The sequence below is a fragment of the Ovis aries genome, chromosome 26 (assembly GCF_016772045.2).
Source record: "Ovis aries strain OAR_USU_Benz2616 breed Rambouillet chromosome 26, ARS-UI_Ramb_v3.0, whole genome shotgun sequence".
NCBI classification, from domain to species: Eukaryota; Metazoa; Chordata; class Mammalia; order Artiodactyla; family Bovidae; genus Ovis; species Ovis aries.
In genome coordinates, this window is record NC_056079.1 from 41,237,450 (window position 1) to 41,244,137 (window position 6,688).

The 6,688-nt window shown below is 49.8% G+C and overlaps 1 pseudogene; it reads left to right on the top strand.

Annotated features, from left to right (window-relative positions):
* Positions 1-1,887: 1,887 nt before the first annotated feature.
* Positions 1,888-6,104, top strand: LOC101103293 (uracil-DNA glycosylase-like; annotated as a pseudogene).
* The last annotated feature ends 584 nt before the right edge of the window (positions 6,105-6,688 follow it).

Below are 6,688 nucleotides of genomic sequence, written 5' to 3' on the forward strand. Positions count from 1 at the left end.
CTGCCGAAGAGCGCATCCGGAATGAATGGATGGAAATCATTCGGAAGTTCATATCAGCCCAGAAGAAGATAGGATGATGTCACAGTTGAACTGTCTAAAGTGGAAGTAGAGAAGATTCCATCACTCGAGGAGTTCAAGCCAAAACTACACTCTCATCTGAAAGTGAGGCAGCACAGACACCAGAGGTCCAAGCCAGTGACCCCTCAGACCTTGGCTTCAGCCCCAGGCCACATCGTGACCATGTCCTAGGGGCCGGCTCCCTGCACTTGCTGAGGTTTAGCTGTCCCTAAAGCCATATTTTAGGTTCTCCGAAAGGAAACACGTGAGATGAGCCTCAGTTAGATGTGACTTCTGGTGCCACTTACTTTGAATATATAATCATCCCCTGCAAAAGCAGACGAGCCAGTAAAACAAAGTCTACCATCTGTCTCTCCACGTTTTCTTTTTCAACAATTATCTGACTAGCTCCGGAGAAAACCTCCTCAGGCTGAAACCATCAGCAGAGGGAATCATGTGCTAGAACCATAGAGCAAGTCTAAAGTGAGAAGAAAGACAGCAAATAAATCCTAGGATCGCCTTGCACACCAGGAACATGGTGTTGCCGGTGGCTCATCAGGACGCGCCAAGTGCCACAGTAGTTATTAAGCGTCTCCATGAGTCTTGATTTAATTGGCTCTGGCTGGGACTCTGCACACTGGTTGTCTGCCCAGGTACGAATGTATTTTGATCAAAATTAGTCTTAATCAGCTTGGCTTGAGTAACAACGTGGCCGAAAATCACGGCCAGCAGACAGCTTGAAAGGCTTCTCTGGCAATTCAGAGACTAGAGAAGAACAGAACTTTGAAAAAACACTTTGCAAGGAGTTGATCCCTCTCCTACTTCTCAGAAAACCATTCTTACTCCAATCAGTGTTAGCAAAAGCCATGGTTGTCCCCTGCAGAAAGTACCCAGGGAATGAAAGAAGCGTGATGGACAGTCAGGAGGGAGGTCTGGACTGTCCTGAAGTCCTGTGGTTGGCGCCAGGCTTCTTCTGCCTGCTGCCTTGGGAGATTCAGAGCTAGGAAGATGCTTTACTCTGAATGTCTGTCAAAAGCAGGCAAGACTAGACTCTGAGCACTCCAAATCACTGTGGGTTACAAGCAAGACTAAAAATGTGCTGGCATGACATTTTTCCTCCAAATGGAGATCACGAGTCACATGTTTATAAAGATGGGTGACAACGAGTTTGTCACTAAAACGTTTCCATTGCAATCAGGTTCATCTTTCCCAGGAATTCCTTCATTTCACATCCAAGTGCCGGCTTTTTTCTCTCCAGAAATAAGACCACACTCTCTCCCTGAAAGCACGCACAAATACATCTCACATGGACAGGGGAACTAGGGCGGGAGGCAGGGGCAAGCAGCACCATGATCCCAGCATGATCCCAAGCCTGGTATCTACGGCACAGCAGTGTAAGTCCACTGGCCACTGACTCTGTGGACATGAGTCTGAGCAAGCTCCGGGAGACAGTGAAGGACAGGGGAGCCTGGCGGGCTACAGCCCATGGTGTCGCAAAGAGTCAGACACAGCTGAGCAACTGAACAACAATGACCCCAGACATTCAAAGAAAGTTTATTCTCAACTTGAACCCAAGCATCCCTGGGGCAGCTAAGGACATAGTCTCAGAAGTAGACAAAATTTTTATTTAAAGAAAGTTTTAATTTCTGGTTTCAATCCATAAGTAATTTTAAAATTCCCCCTAAAGCTAGTCTGGATCATCCAGATCAGCTCAAAACCAAATACTAGGTTTCAGTATTCATTTGCCCTCGTATTTGTAACATCTCTGATGTCAGATAATAATAACTTTAGTTGTGGCAACATAATTAGGACCAAAAAGGCAGCCGTACTATGGGAATGATGCAGTCACCACCAGACCCACAGCATCACGGCTCACTGGCCTATGAAGGGCTTGGCAGTGGTCAAGGACACCAATGCGGTAGGTGACCTGAGTCACCACAATCGAGGACAGAGTCCAGGCTTCCCAGATTCGGGGCATTGGAGAAGCATTAGAGAGGCATCTGGCACATAAACAGGTAAAGTTCTTAAAAGGAGATGCATCATAGTCAGAGTTCTATTTTTCCATTAATTATTAAAAGCAACGTGGTTGCTTTGTCAGCAAAGGGAGTGAAGATACTATTTGCAAGCTTCCCTCGAGGTGTCTTTACTCTACCCTGATGATGGTGCTGTAAGTGAGGTGTATCTAAAACTGGGCAGGCTTTCTTGCCTGAGCCTAAAACACATTCCCTTAATTGCTGAGTGAAGACATGACGTGAAATGTATTCAGACTCTGATGGGTCCTGAGAAACCCTGCACTTGTCCCACTGAGGAGTCCAAAGCAAGAACAAAATCTGCAGTTAAGTTTGGGGCAATCAGAGCAGAGAGGACTTGGCCTCCCATTCTTGAACGAAGACAGTGAAGTCATCAAGACCCATAAAAGAAATGGACACATGTGGACGAGTTCCCCAAGCCTCAAAGTAGCAAAGATGTGACAGGATAATTCTGTGAGGCTGAGAGAGGCCAGCCACAAAGTAGCTCAAGTTTAGATAATGCCACCAGAAAATTTGCCATAACCTGATGAAATAGAATCATCATGGACAGAGTGCATCTAAGGACCACACAGAACTCAGCTGAGAGAGAGACACAGATTGACTGGAAAGAGCTTGCAGTGTGGAATGAGGACCCTGCTGGACCTGTGTGGACCAACAAAGGGGCACTGGAGGCCTCAGTTGCCCCCTTGTGGACTGAGGGCAGTGCAGACCAGCTGCCCTCCCCCAACTCCCCAGGACATGACACCATGATGGAGTTATTCTCCAGTATCAGCAGGGTTGGAATTACCCAGAGTGCCTGCTAATGTACAGATTTATGGAGCCCTCCCCTGGGGTTCCTGATTCTGCAGGTCTGAGATGGGTAGTGAGATCCTGCATTTCTGACAGCTCCTCAGGTCATGCTGATGTAGTCTGGGGACCACACTTAGAAAGTCACTGCTGGGATGTAGCCAAGCCCCCTAAGCTACATGACACCCAGATCTAAGCGGAACTGCCCGCAGAAGAGAGCTCACGTAGGCATATACTTGTGGGAGGAAACTGACATTGCTCACACACCTGCACACGGGAACTAAGACCTGGGTCGATCAAGGAGACACGGGCCAATAGCTTTCTACGTCTCCACTGGGTTGTTTCCGCCTCCAGAAGGCATCACTTCCTGTTCTATTGGGGCACTGAATAGAATTCTTAAATATACTCAGTAATAACATGTTAGTGACTGATCTCTTCAACCCATAATGAAATCAAGGTCATCCGTGTTGGAACCCATGTCCAGAGTATTATAGACAGGATAGCAATGATTCTTTTAAAATACATTATATCAAGTCACCTTCCTGCTCAAAATCCCTGTGGCCCCCAGTGGCTCCCGGGTCACTCAAATACAGGCTACCTCTCCGTGGCCTTCAAGGCTCTCCAGGGCTCGGCCACCCAGCCCCGCTCCTCGTGCTCTCGGCCGGCGCCCCAGCTCATCCCCGCTGCACGGATGCACCGAGCAGCTCCTGTTTCTGGCAAGGCTGGGGGCCACCCGCAGCTCCGGACCTGCGTGCACGTCCTCACCCACGCCCCGCCACTCCCTCCGGTCTCCGCTCAGACCTCACCTTCTCAGAGACGCATTCCTCTTCCCGGGTCCGATCCCTAGTCGGAGAAGATCCCACATGCCATGGGACAGCTAAGCCCGCGGGCCACAAGAGAAGCCACTTCAGCGAGAAGCTCGAGCACGCCAGCTCGAGAGCAGCGCCCGCTTGCGGCAATAAGAGGAAGCCCACACCATCAGTGAAGACCCAGGGCAGCCAAAAATACATAAGTAAATGAAAATATATAGAGAGAGAAAATAGCACTTTGTTTTTATGAAGTAAATGTGGTTTTGATCATAAAACCTAAAGGCACCATGACAAAAATTAAATGCTAGCTCAATCTTTTGAATTTAAATACAAAAATCCAGAATAAAATCTCAGACACTGGACGTGAGCTTAGGGGACCAACCCTACCATGGGGACTGGGTCCAGTCAGGAGGCCAAGGCACCCCCAGAGGGTAGAGCCAACAAGACGTTACAACAGGGACAGCACAGGCCCTCCCCAAATCCAGAGGCTCGGTGCAGACCCCAGGCACCATGCAGGGCTGGGGTCACAGGGTCACAGGGTCCCCGCACCATGCGGCCTGCCTGCTGCTGGGCCAGAGTCCTTCCAGGAGCCTTCTCTATCTTTCCACTGGTGTGCGTGCTGAGTTGCTTCAGTCACGTCCAACTGTTTGTGGACTGCAGCCCACCAGGCTCCTCTGTCCATGGGATTCTCCAAGCAAGAATACTGGAGTGGGGTGCCATGCCCTTCCCCAGGGGATCTTCCTGACCCAGGGATCGAACCTGCGTCTCTTATGTCTCCTTGCATTGGCAGGCAGATTCTTTACCACTAGCACCACCTGGGAAGCCCTTTCTATTGATAGTTCTATATATTTAAGGCAGTGATACTTTGTTTTGTTTACAAATAGATTATCTGTCAAGAATGCTATCTTGTTATTACCCTTTGTCAATCTTCTTGTCTATTTTGCTTGCTTGTTCTTTCCGTTGAAATTATGTCAAATATCAATTATGGTAATAAAACAGGTGTTATTTCCCTATATCGTCTTTTCACCAATAACATGGCATATTTTTAATTTTACTTAATTTTTTATTTAGTACCAATATATAGACTCTTTGCCTTCCTGTCAACTGCATTTACTTTTAATTTTATTGCACTGGGCAGAATTCCTAAATAATGATATGTAAATGTACCTTTTTGTTCTTGGTTTTAATGAGAAATGCTTTACCATCAGGAGTAATAAGTATATTGCTTTAAAGAATAAAATGAGGAGATAGCCATTTATTAAGAAAACAACTCAGGTACCAAACTCGAAAACGGGGGCCGCGGCCTGCTAGTGCCTGACCGGGATCAGCCCTGGGTCCCCGGGGCTATAAACCCCCACGCATGGGGGTCCTCTGACCCGGGGCCGTTGGGTTGGGCACGGAAGCCGCGGGTGCCCGGGAGAGGCCCGCGGCAGCTGCTGAGCCTCCTCTGCGGGGACTACCTCCAGGCCAGCCCCGCCAAGAAGCCCCGGGCCGGGCCGGAGGAGCCCGGCTCGCCGCCCTCGTCGCCGCTGAGCCCGGAGCAGGTGATCCGCATCCCGAGGAGCAAGGCGGCCGCGCTGCTCAGATTCGGGGCGCATAACGCGCCGGTGGGTTTTGGTGAGAGTTGGAAGAAGCACCTCAGCGGGGAGTTCGGGAAGCCGTACTTCATAAAGCTGATGGGATTTGTTGCAGAAGAAAGAAAACATTACCCTGTTTACCCTCCCCCTCACCGTCTTCACGTGGAGCCAGATGCGTGACGCAAGAGATGTGAAGGTCGTCATCTTGGGACAGGATCCGTATCACGGACCCGATCAAGCTCATGGGCCCCGCTTCAGTGTTCAGAGGCCCGTGCCGCCCCCGCCCAGTTGGGAAAACATTTACAGAGAGCTGTCTACAGACACAGATGGCTTTGCTCACTCTGGTCGTGGAGATTTATCCGGATGGGCCAAACAAGGTGTTCTGCGGCTCAACGCTGTCCTCACGGTCCGGGCGCATCAGGCCAATTCTCGTAAAGAGAGAGGTTGGGAGCAGTTCACCGATGCCGCTGTGTTGTGGCTCAATCAGAACGCCCAGGGCCTTGTCTTCTTGCTCTGGGGCTCTTATGCTCAGAAGAAGGGCAGTGCCGTTGATAGGAAGACCACACGCCCCTCACCGCTGTCGTGAACAGGGGCTTCTTCGGATGCAGGCATTTCTCTAAAACCAACGAGCTGCTGCGGAAGTCCGGCAAAGAGCCCATCAACTGGAAGGACCTCTGACCTTGTGACCTGGATCCTGGGGGTGACATTGACCCTGGGGATTGAGCAGTTTTCTAGAAGCTGTGAAATAGAAGTATTGGTCGTTTATGAAGTCAAAGTAAGAAGAAAATCTCCCTCGTGATTCTCAAGCACCCTGCACAAGGGAACATGTTTCAGGCGGAGCAGCCATGAGCCAGGCTGCCTGGGAGGGGCGGCTTTATTCAGCTAGAGATAACTGGACCACACCAGCTGTGGCTCAGGCTTCCCGGAAGGGACCTGAGGTCCAGTGCTGACTCTTCCCCTTGGTTAGCACCTTCATGGTTAGAGCAGGGAGAGAAGCCCCTTCTGTTACAGCCAGCTGCTGCCTGTTTCTACTGATAGGTTAGACTTTAGATTTGGGGATGCTGACTGTGTTTATTTGGGAAGGGCCCCTTTGCCTACCCTAGCATTTCAGCCTGATCTGTGGTCTTTCATGGAGCCCTCAGGAAGACTGAGGATGGTTTGCCAGTTCCCAGAAATTAGGAGTTGATTTCCTGCCTGTAGTAGAGGTGAAAATTGCCAAGGAACCATCCTTGGTATGAACTTTCAGTGAATAGAAGCTGGGAAAAGCAAATTTGGTCTTATTTATACAGTAATTCTGGAGAAGGCAATGGCACCCCACTCCAGTACTCTTGCCTGGAAAATCCCATGGATGAAGGAGCCTGGTAGGCTGCAGTCCATGGGGTCGCTAAGAGTCAGACACGACTGAGCGACTTCACTTACACTTTTCACT